This window comes from Pteropus alecto, unplaced genomic scaffold (assembly GCF_000325575.1).
Source record: "Pteropus alecto unplaced genomic scaffold, ASM32557v1 scaffold222, whole genome shotgun sequence".
NCBI lineage: Eukaryota > Metazoa > Chordata > Mammalia > Chiroptera > Pteropodidae > Pteropus > Pteropus alecto.
In genome coordinates this window covers 489,049-502,813 of record NW_006433716.1, presented here as the reverse complement: position 1 = coordinate 502,813, position 13,765 = coordinate 489,049, and the positions used below count along the sequence as shown (strand labels likewise).

At 36.3% G+C, this 13,765-nt stretch overlaps 1 long non-coding RNA gene across 1 annotated transcript in view; it reads right to left on the bottom strand.

Annotated features, from left to right (window-relative positions):
- Window positions 1-284: 284 nt before the first annotated feature.
- Window positions 285-13,765, bottom strand: part of LOC112476980 — a 37,240-nt gene continuing 23,759 nt past the window's right edge. The window contains exons 3-4 of the long non-coding RNA XR_003045271.1: window positions 9,917-10,028; window positions 285-9,436 (exon numbers count right to left, since the gene is read on the bottom strand). This is a non-coding gene — a long non-coding RNA (uncharacterized LOC112476980). The remainder of the gene's footprint in view (window positions 9,437-9,916; window positions 10,029-13,765) is intronic.

Here is a 13,765-nt window from a genome sequence, read left to right as displayed (position 1 = left end):
CTGACAATATTTGTCAAGAGCCTAAAAATATTGAAATACTTTGACCACTAATTCCATTTCTAGAAATTCCTATACCAGCAGTTGTTATCAAAGAGGTGCATAAATACTTAGATATGAACAAAGATATTCATTATAGTGTTATTTATCATTGTGAAACATTAAAAACATTCTAAACATTCAACAAAAAGGGAATGGATAAGTTTATATAATAAACACATTTATTTATATGTCAATTAAAAGTAAAGTTTACTGTTTTCAATGACATGTAAAAATACGATATTGGAATAGCGCAAAATTGACACAAAAGCTATGTACATAGTATAATGTCAGAGTAAAAATGCATGCAGAAAAGAGTGGAAGAAAAATTGTCTCTGGGTGATAGATGACTGTGAAAATTACATATTCTATATTGTCCTAATTTTCTCCAATGAACCTCTATTATGTTTCTAATTAGAAAAATACCTCATAAAAAATAGAAAGTTCTGCTTTCTATCTAACATAAAATACTTATGCTCCACTCTAAACATAAAGAAGATTCAGATCAACTGGCTAATAACTCACACCTTTAACCAAGATTTATTAAGCACCTACTCAGTTCCAAGCACTCTGTTAGGTGTTAGAACTACAAAGAGTAAGACTTCCCTATGTCAAAGGGACATTGGATTAAAATGTAAACACACAATGTTAATTACTTCTAATAATGTATTTTGTAGTTTTACTCTATGCTAGATACTAAACATTTTTCATATGTTATCTCATTTCCTCTTCTGTAAAATGGAGATAATACTAAGGTGGTTATAAAGAGTCATCATTAAAGCACTTAGCCCAGTTCCTGACATAAGGTATGCCAACAGATATTTGTTCTACTCTGAAAGGTATTATAACAGAGACAAGAACTAAATAAAGAACTAAATATACTATGAAAACAAAGGAAGAACAATTCTACATAGGAAAGAGAGGTCAGAGACCCTTGTGCTTTGCTTGATAGGTGATCAGGATTTTGCAGGTGGCCAAGTAAGGGAAAGGTATTCCAGGCAGAGGCGCCAGTATACAACCTCACCTCTTCGAAGATGACTTTTTTTTTTTTTTTAACATTTTTATAAGGAAACGCTTCCCTGTGTGACATATTCGTAGGAGTCTCTTAAAAAGCAATGCTGCCTACTTTCAAAAAACTGCTTCTAGTGTTAAGACATCTCTGACAAATGTCCAGACTCATTCTATTACTTGATTCTGTAGGAAAGAGAGACAGTTCCATCCCATGCACTGGATATCGCTCTTTTGTTGGCCTTTACTTCATACAGAGTAGGACCTTCACAAAAACTCACCAGAAAGCACACGGGCTTCAAGGTAAATGCAAACAGGTATACAACACTTTGGAAGCTGCAAAACATCGATATTATTTTTGCCAACAAAGAGGAGTTTGCCCATTATCTTTTCTCTTTAACTCTTCCCCTTGTCCTTTGCACTATCTACCGGGAACTCTTCTAGTACACAAACCACATCAAAATAATAGTCATCTTAGCGATCTTTTGGAAAAATAAAAATAAAAATAAATTTTAGATAATATTGCCCTTGTTTTGCTTCAAAAACATTAGTCATTAGCTAAATGGTGTGACGAGTTATAATATCACTGGATTGAGAGACATAAACTGAGCACACAAGTTTAATGAGGACAGATAGCAAACATCCGTGTTAGCTGGCAACCATATCAAAAGAGAGCGAAAGAGAAACTCCATAGCAAGAGAAGTAGAGGCACAATGCACACCACCATCATTCAGTTAGGAAGTAGGTCCACATAACTGCTTTGGGCAGGAGATGGAACAGTTCTTTCCTTTCAATATACATATTCAATATACAAGACTTTCAGGGTTTCTGAACTTTCCTTCAAGAATTCCAGTTATTTCAGCAATAATTTCCAAGCACCACTGCTTTTGCTAACATTTTGGCCCCAATTTAAGAAAACACTGCTCTTTAATTTAGAACCCAACTCCCACTCATCTTCACAGTTTTCTCATGAGCACAGCTCACAAGAGGTTTATTCATAAAAGAGTATGGAAAGTTACAATGGACTGACAAAACCAATGACATCCATAGAAGTGGCCACATTTGGCAGAAGTTCTGACCTTTCATCTACAGTCATCTCCTCCTCCTAATGAGAGTACAGGAGCTGGGGAATGTAACATGCTGGAAAATGCTAGTCATGAGACAGATTGTGAAAGATCTGTTCTTAGAGATGTTCAGCATATAAATGAGGACCATCTATTTTTTATTGCTTTGATGCTTTTCTCTTTTAACCATGGGGCTGACTTTGAGAGTTTGCTCACTGCTATGATTTTGTAAAAGGTAAACTGGAAGAAGTTTTCTCAAGTAACCAATTAGACAATGTGTCACTTTAATGTGATGAGATTATTCAACTTTAGAGACAATTGTCCATGTAGAGTAAGGAGCCTATATAGTAATATATATACATAGCTTCCATTCATGAATCTTTCTCTACTACCTAGGACCCCCTGGACCTTCCAGATAAATATGTCCCATTTCATTTCAACTCAGCCAACCTACGATGGCCCTGAGCGGAACCCATAAATCCACTCATAATTTATTAAAGACCTTCATGGCACTCTATTCAACCAGTTCACACAGCATGCTCAGAAAAAAAATGATCCCGTCACTGGAAATGAGAAAATACAAGACAGGGCCGCAATAGGTTTAGAGTGACTGGATTTAAATGTTTATAGACAGGAATTCCAAGTGTGTCTTATCTTGGTGCTGGCAGGGCAAATAGCTCTGCATTTAGCTACAAGTGAAGGAATGTGTGTCTGTCTATAGCATTTCCCAAAGGATGGCTGAACCTAATTTATCCACAACTTTCCCTGCATTTAAGGAACCCTCAACTTCCAGGGCAAAATTAAAACCAATAAATACTCAGGTTTTCTATATAATTGCAATCTTTTGTTAGCATCTTCATTTTGCATTTTGAGTTCCTTTAGGAAGAAATGCTTCATGAACACATCATGTAGAAGCAACCCTATTGGTAACATGTTGTTTCTATTCTATGTGTAATATATATTTTATCCAGCAAAAGCAGAAGGAGGAGAAATGATCCATAGATTTCTTTAAGGGGAGAAGGAAGGGGAAAAACACTGAGAACACATAATTATGACACAAGAAGGGTCCAAGGCCTCTGGTTAAGTTAGAAAGATTGTTAAACAAGACCAAGAAAAGTTTTAGCTTCTATGAACTTGGTATCTTCTAACTTCCTCAGGGCTGCCAGTGGAAGAACTAGAGGGGTCCCTCAGATTCAGAGTCGACACCCTATTTACTAGGCATTGTGTTAGATCGTGACTTCCATCATGGCCACACACAAAGGGTTTAGAATTTATAGGAAGAAGACTTTGCTACCTTTTACCAGACTGAGAATGTAACAGGACCTAAGGTAGGAAACTCCCAGGATGTGAGGCCAATTGTCAGAGACCAGGTGGCCAATAATTCGACTAGTGCAGTTGCTATTTTAGAACAATCACTGATGTTCAAAAGAATTTCTAATGGCTACAGAAATTCAAAGGGATGAAACAGAAGCTCAAGTTCAAGGAGAACCTTCAAGGCAGACCATGTATAATCACTAAGGTCTTCTCCCAGGATGTCTCCACAGGATGATTTTCATTACCTTGAAAGTATACCATGGTCCCCAGTAGGACGAAGTCAGAAACAGAATTTTGTCAGGGTTCTGAGAATGACTCCACATCTCACATTAAACAAGCTAAAGAAACTAATGTGTAAAACCAAAATACCAATTTATTTTTTCACAGTGAGAAATTAGTATCAAAGGAAATATGTCAAACCCATCTAACCATTATTTTCTGACCCTTTTCACATCAGGAGGTACTCAAAAACAATAGAAACCCCAGTTCAGTTTGGTTAAACAACAAAAAGAATTTACTGACTCATATAACTCAAAAGGGTCTGTGGTAGGGAGTGCTCCAGGCAAGGCTTGATCCAGCAGCTGAAGGCTATCGCCAAGGATTAAATTTCTTTCCATTTATTTGGCTCTATTTTCCATCATACTGGCACCCTCCTAGGGCTACTTCTTTTCATGGCTACAAAATGGCTGTCAGTAGCAATAAGATGATATGTATTTTTTTTCAACTTCAGTAAAAGAAGGATGGCTTCTTTCTGCCCAGTCATCAAATAAAGGTCCTAGATTCCACTTTTATTGAACTAAATTACCTATCCACGAACTAATCACTATAGCCAGAGAATTAGTTTAGGTCTAGGTCAGTATCCATTCCTGAATCAATCACCGTGACAAAGAGTATGGGTTTGTGAAAATTGGTTTAATGCCAATCTCTGGAGTTAAGGGATGGCAATACCATCGAAACTACAATGCAATGCCATACAATGTGAACAGGATGGATGTTTGGAAGACAGCTAATTGTATCTATTGTAAAAAGCCGTACAATAATCAGATGGTTGCTTTGTAAACATGGAATCAGAAGAAATCCAGATATATATATATTTAATGGCATCAAGATAAACAGCAGGATTCACCCAACTGTCTGTACGAATTCCCTTGCTAAGGGTTCTAGAAAGTGACTGGCTAACTTCTGATTCTATCAATAAAACTTAAGAATGAATAGAACTAAAAAATAAACACTGCATGCTTCCGCTTATATGAGGTATGTAGAGTAGTTAAATTTATAGAGACAGAAAAAAAAAATGGTAGTTGCCAGGGGCTTGAAGAGTGGGAATGGAGAGTTATTATTTAATGGGTAGAGACTTTCAGTTTTGCAAGATGAAAAGAATTCTGGAGATGGATGGTTGTGATGGTTGCATAATGATATGAATGTACTTACTACCACTAAACTGTACACTTAAACATAGCAAAGATGGTAAATTTTATGTGTATTTTACCACAGTATAAATAAAAAGGAATGAATGGATCATCAGATAAGTTGAGGGCATATCTTACTGGCTTTGGAGTTGAATGTAGATATCTCCACTCTAAAGTGTTTTGTGCTTGTTTTTAAGTCAGATTATGAAAGAACAAGTTATTATTTTTCTGTTGCAAAAGAGACAGAGTCAAACACCACAATGATACACAAATGAAGAAATTGTCAACACTTGGGCTCAAGGCACAGGATAAAGACAGTCCCCTAGTCTCACCATCCCATGGTTTAAGCTGAGTGTGTCCTGTTTAAGCTTGCATGGCTGGAACAATTTAAATCATGCTCCAGGAGAGAGACCGCCCAGTGCCTTGCCACCTCATATATTTATAGCTAGGAGGTGACAGAGATCACCTGACCCAGTAGGTCTGAAAAGGCACAGCCTTGTCTGTGTGAAAAACGTTCTCTTCTCAGGGCCCATCTTCTGGGCAGTTTGCATATCAGCATTGGTGCCATCCAGTAGAGCTTTTGGCTCTCTCTGCAAGGCTAGCTCATTACTGGACTACCTGAGAGGAAGTTGCTGGAGGCATCCCGTAGAGAAACCGGCTTGTCTCCCCTCATAATCTTACATCCAAGTGCTTGGAGGAAGCTTTGCTGAGGTCCCTTAGTAGGGACTAAAAATACTGATTTTGTTTCAGAAGAAAAACAATAGGACAGAGGGAAATGCATCATTGGTAGCTACAGTAGCACTTTCAGGGGCCTGGAAAAAGAGCTGGTGGAGTCAGAGCAGGTAAAGGATGAAGGGATTATACTGGGTGTGAGCACCTGATAAGGTTTATAAGCCACACAGAACTGCAGCCGGTCTTTAGTCATCTTAGCATGAGTAATAGTGCTCCATGGAGCTCTTTATTACAGTTACTTTGATTTCTTTACACCATGCATACCTGATATTGAACTCTAAAAACTCCACCAGATATTTAATTGATGTGGCCCCACAGCAACCATAGATATTCCCTCCAAAGAATATGTCTAATGTTTACAACTAAAGGATGAATATTTCACTGATTTCTTAATAATTCTTATAGAATTATATGCCATCATCTGTCGGTGGATTAGAATTTCCTCAGTGAAGGAGCAAGTCTCCAGAGAGATGCAAGACATTAGTTAGTGATGAGTTAGTGTGTTATTTAGGCTTTGTAGTGAGAAGCTTAACACACCTATTCTTAGTGTGATTATATATTATTGTTTGTGACATGGTAATAGTGTTAGAATGTATTAAGTACATGACATTGTGGTAAATTCTCTATATACATCAGCATCTCTAAACCTTTAAACACTGTAAGGTCAGTATCATTCCCAGTTTATAGACGATGAAGTCAAAGTTCAAAGGTTTAGTAACTTGCCCAGGATCACACAGATAATAGTAGATCTGTAATTCAAACTCAGATTTGTCTGAGCCAAAAAACCCCTCATATTCTTAACCATCATGGTTAAAAAGGGCTATATCTTTGTTGGACCAATGAAACTTTGGTGGGCACTCTATACTTCAAGTACTCTTCTCAAGAGACAACTAGACAAAGGTGGATGTCGGAAAAAACACAAATTTTATCCTTATGCCAAAACGTGAAGTTCCACAACATCCACTGTGACTGGTAGCAGGCTGTCCCATCAGGAGAAAAAGTGGAAATTGCATTCTTAAGTAATAAGTGAGTTCTCCTGTTGCCAATCTTGGCTTTTGAAGCCTTCTTCAAAGGACCTGCTTGTACAGCACGGAGGTTAAGCAGGGGTTAACAAGCCTGGGTTCAAATTCACATTTCACCACTCAATAACTGGTTACTTATTTCTCTGAGCCTCAGCTTTCTCATCTTTAACGTGGGATTCATAACAATGTAAAATTATTACCTCCCCTTTACCATTAGCCATTTGAATAAGCATGTCATTTTTCTAATTCCTCTAATGACTATATCTTCTTTGGTAAATTATTTGTCAAAATCTTTTACCAATTAAAAAAATGGGTTGTTAATCTTCTTAATATTAAGTTTTGAGAGGGTTTTTTTATTAAATAAATTCTGGATACATACCAAGTTTAGGTAAGGATATGATATGGAACAACAGGGACTTTCACACATTACTGATGAGAATGTAAAAGAGTACAAGTACTTTGTAAAACTGCTTAGCGGTTTCTGAAAAAAGTTAAATATACACCTAAAATATGACCCACCCATTCAGGTCCTTCAGAAATGAGAACATATTTTCACAAGACAAAACGTGTCCATGAATTCTCATAGCAGCTTTGTTGATAATAGCCCCAGATGAGAAACCCAAATGTCCATGAAGTAAATGGATAAACAAATTGTGGTATAACCATAAAATGGAATACTACTTGTCCATAAAAAGGAATGAATTACTGATACATGCTATAACACAGATTAATTGAGTTCAAAATAATTATTTCAAAATAATTATGCTGACTGAAAGAAGTCAGACAAGAAAGAGTACATACTGTATGATCTCATTTATATACAATTCTAGAAAGTGCAAAGTAATCTATGGTGACAAAAGCAAATCAGTGATTGCCTAGGGACAGGTAGAGGGGCATGGAGGGGTGGGAGGGTGAGAATACAAAGAGGTATAAGGAAACTTCCAGAGATGATGGATATATTCATTATTTTCCTCATAGTAATAGTTTCCTGAAGACAGACAGACAGAAAGACAAACAGACAGAATCAATTTGTAAAATCTAAATATGTGAGACTACCAGCTCCCAATAGTCCTCTTGCCCTGGAAATTGCCCCTGATACAGAGGAGGGGTCCCCAGAAGCCATGCTTATGCCACATGCCCCTGCCTTCCTGTCCAGAGCCAGTTCACCTGATGACTGTTCACTAATGATGAGAAATACAAATGTCAGTGATCTAGAGAAAGGCTCCATAATTTTGTGCTTCTGAAGACCGTGAAGTTGCCTGTCTCTAGCTCATCCAAAGACTGGTTGTTTTAATTCTTAGATTTCAGGACCTGAGTGTCCTGTCAATAAATTCCTTTTATGTTAGTGAGCTAGAGTTGGTTTATGTTGTCTGTCTCCCTGGGGAAGAAATGAAATTGACGTTTAACTCACTGCATTGATATTTTTCATGCTTTCTATTATAAATGGCTGTAAAATTATTTTAAAAAATAGGGTATTCAACTGGCTCCGTGAGTCATTCACCCATTCCTTTATTTAACAAATTTTTTTCTGATGGCATACTATGTGTCAGGCACTGTACCAGACATTTTGATATCTTGTCCAAATTATACAACAGCAGGTGTAACAACCTACATTCACAGTTGAGAAAGCTCAGGTTCAGAGGGGCTCAGTTACTTGCTTAAAGTCGGAGTTCCTAGTAGGTATTGGATCCTGCCTATTAGGATTTGAGTCCAGGCCTGTCCAACTTCAGAGGTCCCACTTTTTTCCTTACCTATACTCTGTTCCCTGGTGGCAATAAACCCCAACATCAACTGTGAGCTCCTAGTCTAGCTACTGTGGCTTGCAGCTTTGTGAGCCAGGAGTGCTATGATGTTTCCTGGATACTCTCATGGCCAAGGACAGTGTCAGCTGATGGTAGCTTGGGGGCTTATCCCTACAGGATTTAGTGTCCTGGGAACAAATGAATTATCTATTCTAGAAGGCAGGGACAATCAGGGGATTCTTTTTCCCTGGCATTGAAGACTGTTAACTAGTAATGAAACTGATTCCTCTGTGACAAATGAGCAGTGACAAATCCTGAAAATAAAAACAGCCAACCCCAATCACAGGAAATGCCCAAGCAAAGCCACCCTTGGCCACAAATCAAAAGATAATGAGGCTGAGATATTCTTCCTGAGAACTCACTGCAACTTTGAACATTTATGAAAAGCTCAGTGTCAAAGCTGCTTTTTTACTTGGTTGCTGGAAACACACCTAGTTGTTTAAGTCACACTGACTCAGGTGAAGGCCAGAGACCTCACACTACTTTCTTTTCCTCAGGGAAGTAAGTCTACCAGAGCAGGGGAAGATTTTCATTTTCAATATTACAGATTTCAGTACCGTTTAAATGTGTTCCTCTTGCATTAAAAACTATAATAAAAGGAGATAGATCTTCACATTATATATTCTTCTTTGTGATCAGCCTGCAGAAATATGAATACTGCCCAGAGTCCATGCACACTCAAAATCATCACAATGTCATTTATAAGAAGAAAAATGGAAACAAGCATTCAATAATCTGGTAATGTTAGCTTAAACTAAATCCATACGATAAAAATTACATGCACCTAAAACAGTTTCCAACACTAATTAATAGCACAGACATAATAGATTTGTTAAACGATTAAAAAATAGGGGGCAAAATAGGTAAGCATTCTGAACCTGAAATGTGTGTGATGCACGCTTATGTGGTGTGTTAGGAAGAGAATACACCAAAATATTAACAACAGTGATATCTGAGTACAGACAAAATGCTTTCCCTCTTACTTTTATATCTCGTCCATTATTAAAATACATACAGGCTAAATGCAATGTGGTATTCCAGGTTGGGTCCTGGAACAGAAAAAGGAAATTAATGGAAAAACTTGGAAAATCTAAATAAAGTCTATAAGTTAGTTAATAGTAATATACTATTGGTAATATCTTAGTTTGATAACTACACCATGGTTATGTAAGGTATTAACATTATGAGAAGTTGAGTTTATTATGGAAACTTTCTACTATCATTGCAACTCCTCTAAAATGTAAAATTATTTTTCAAAAATTTTAAAAAATATATTCCAAGCCACACTAGAAACCATAATGGCAAAAAGCCATTGTTTTTTATTTGTTAGGACTACATAATTTGGCATGTATATAAACTTTTGTTTTTTACATATATCTTGTTCTTCCATCTAGATTAAACTTATGGGCCAGAGCTATGCTGGGCTTCTCCAGTATCCTCCAGATAGCATCTTTATCTTTCACTTTTTAGTATAAATTAGAACAGATTCAAAGTAATACTTCTGATATCCTTATATTCAACTCACTCACTTGCATTCCAATATGGAAGAAAGTAGTACATGAACAGCCTGGACTTGAGCTATACACAATGCTGGTTGTGTTCACAGCACATGCCAACAGAGCTTCAGCCTGTGTGCACCTGCTGACAAAGGGAGGTTGAGAACCGTCATTAAAATAGCTTAACAATTGCTATATGTCCTGAATTCAGAACACAAAAGTCTATTTAACTATCTAACCACACATAAGAAGTTTATTTAAAAGGTATATGCAACCTGACATCAGTGAGGACATCCCTTGGGCTATGCCCACATTCATTAAAGCAGTGCTTTTTATTAGTCCATGCCTTTTTTTTTTTTTTAAAGAAATGCAATCTTATAATTTATTAGTTTATACAAAAATTCTGCCTGAGTGCCTACCATGTGCCAGGAAGCACTACACTACAGTAATTAATAAAACAGATGCTTACCTATGCATAAGAAATTAGTTGTGGAGACAAACAATACGTCAGGCAAACAGTAAATAAAGAATTGTAGAGTGCAAAGTGTCATGAAATAAATGAACTGGCTCCTGGGTGAGGGAGGAGCCTACTTAGATGGGGAGATCAGGAAAGGTTTCTCTAAGGCAGTTAGATGAGACCTAAAGGATCAGAAGAGGACAGCCTTGCAAAGAACAGGGAGACAGTGCATGAGGCAAACAAAAGTTCTCAAGGTTGGAAAATAAACATGTGCCAATTTACAGAACCATGCACAGTGGTGCAGGTAAAGAATACAGAAGGCATATTTTGAATTGACACAGAATTGGGACTTGGCAGTAGGTGTCACTGAGTGTCTAGGAGGTGGGGGAGATGAATGTGCTACGAGAAACACGAAAATGTCGACATTCTGCTAGAGATCAGAGAGATCCCCAAATTTGCCTAAGTGGATCTTTTTTCATTTTAATCCTATGCAATCCTTGTGGAGACCTGAATATTTCTGATTCATCACAGAGACACGAAGACACTCAGAACTGTCGAGCAGGTTTCACTAAAATCTGGAGGTGTCTGGAATAGAAGTGAAAGTTCACATCACCAGGACTATATCATTTCTTAGAAGACAGTCATCATCTATATATCAACAAATGAAGCCTAAGGCAGCCTTTTCTTAGTACTTTTCCTACCCCCTACTCAAGAAATAGTGCATAATCTGTTATAACTTGCCGTATCCCACATATTATCCACCATTAACACAAATCAAGTTTGTGTGTTTGTAATTTATGTTTCAGTACTTAGAGAATACCTTGTTAGTTACTTTAAATAGATAAATCAAGAGAAAATTTTGTTAATAAAATATTAGAAATGTCATTAGACTTCTGATTTATTTACAGATGTCTAGCATTCCTGATCTCCATTTATTTCAAGTTTTCAGGAAGAAAAATGGTTAGCTGGATCATCCTGCTCTTATATTTATTCCTTCATTTAAGAGATTACATCTAAGCTCTAAAACCATTTTTAATAAATAAGATATGCAATTTTTAACTGTTGATATTTTTTAAAGAATAAACATGATCAAGATTAATTCATGCAGTCCCAGATAATTCTCAAATAATGGATTAGTTGGCAAAGCACATTTGATTCATGCCTGATAGTCAAGCCTTTTTATTTTAGCTTCATACATATATACAAAAATTTACTCCTTTGTTTGCTTAAAAGCCAGAACTGCTTATGCAACAGAAGGAAATGAATATGGGCTAAACACTACTAGGTAGTACATACCAATTGCCCAGCTTACAAATTGTACATATTCACAGAGAATGACCAGGATATAGCAAATTAATATGATAAAACAAAAAGCAAATGGTGTTCATGAATTACAGAAAGGTTCTGTTCAAAAGCAGTGTCAACTGATAAGAATTAAATAAATAAAAATAAACAAATAAAGAGGACAGGAGGAATCTTTTGGAGGTGACAGATACATTTAAGGCATAGATTATAGAGACAGTTTCATGGGTGTATACTTATCTCCAGACTCATCAGGTTGTATAATTAAATAAAAACATATAAAAAGCTGTATGCCCATCATATCTCAATATTAAGTGGTTTAAAAGAAAAACAAAGAATTAAATACATGGAAAACACTAAATGATAAAAACAAAATCTGGATGAGCACACAGAAGAGGAATAGAAGGAATACTTTCCTCTTCTAGCAAAGTTATGTCCATACCAGGTCTCAAGTCAGAAACTGATTCTACATTTTAGGTGCCACTTTATTTATATTTTCCATCTAATAGTCTGAAGGGCAAAAGATTTGTTGTTGACTTTGGAAATAATTACCAACATTCTTCATTTACTATTTGAATGATTATTGTCCTCCCTGCATTGATAAACATAAATAATTTAGATGCTGATGAAAACTCAGGTAAAACAATGTAATGGAGCTAGTCACCGTTTTTACAATTTCAGAATGGACAGCAAAAGAATTCATAATCTGACATTGTATTGAAGGAACTTAACATGTTGATTTTTTTTTAGTATTTACCAAATAATAGGATTAAGTACCAATGTTGAACATCAAAGTAACATTTATTGTAAAATGAGAAATAATCCATGATAGAGAGGTTTAAAAAATGCAAACGAAAACTAGTAGTTCCTAAAGCCGTTCTTACTCAGTGTTAACTAAACTTAGTAAAGCATAGAGATTGGGGGAAAAACTTACTAGGCTCAGCAACTAAGTAGCCAAGTGATCTGGAAAAACTCAGGAGCTTCAGTTTCATCATGTACAAGGTAAGATTATTGAACAGTAGTATTTCTTAGGTCTTTTATTAGCCATAAAGTTCTATGACTGACTCTAAGAGGTATGATACTGTTGCCTTCCATTGAGTACAGACATTGATGTATTACTTTCCAACTTTTAAGTATGCTTAACCGACAAACTACTGGCCAGTCTAATAAAACACTAAATTTTTAGCTTAGATCTTGCTACCCCTGAGAAATACTGAGCAATAACATGGACAGGAATCTTGAAAATTAGTTATTCGTATAAACTCAAGCCTGAAGCAACATCTTCCTTTCAATTTAACTTCTATTCATTACATGACTTGTTCAAAACCAAAAGAAGTAGAATGCTATTCTCTCTTCTCACTTATATGGTAGTTTCGCACCCTATTGCACACACATGACTCATTGTAGTCACACTACTCCTGCATACACATTACCTATACTCTCTGTACACACATTATAGAACTATCAAAAGAACAATCATATGATCAAAAAACAAATACTGCAAATAGTCATTTACCAGAGTGTCAACTTAAAAGCCTTTACATATTTAAAAGTTAGAGAAAGAATTGCTTACTATATTGCATACCTGTAGTTAATTAGGGAAAAAAAGAATAACAGAATTTTCAGTAATACCTATTACATGGCAAAGCTATTTCTTAAGAAAAAATAAAGAAAAATGGTTAACGCATCAGCCTAAATTGGCCAAAGATCAAGTTGACAAAACTAATTTTAAACAGGGATTTATAGGATTAGATAAGCTAATGCTGAGTATTTTTTTCTCCATTTTCAGATATGCAGTTTCTGTGACCGACCTTCCAGTGAGGTCGCATACCCAGCAATGGTAATGAGTAAAACAATGAGCAACCAGAAGCTAAAAGAATGAGGAAAGTCTCTGTATTCCTACAGCTCAAAGTCAAAATTCAAAGTCGCTATTCCATAGCCCATCCGATAAAAGAGAAACATTCAGATACTTAAATTTAGTCCCTAAAGAAAGCCCCCCTGTTCAATAAAGCACTTCACAGCCTTCTTCTCTCTGAAGCTATTGTCAGGAGCCCTTTCTACCTATGGTCTTGTTAACACAATAGGATAACTGCCTCTGGCATACATTTGAAAAGATGTTAACA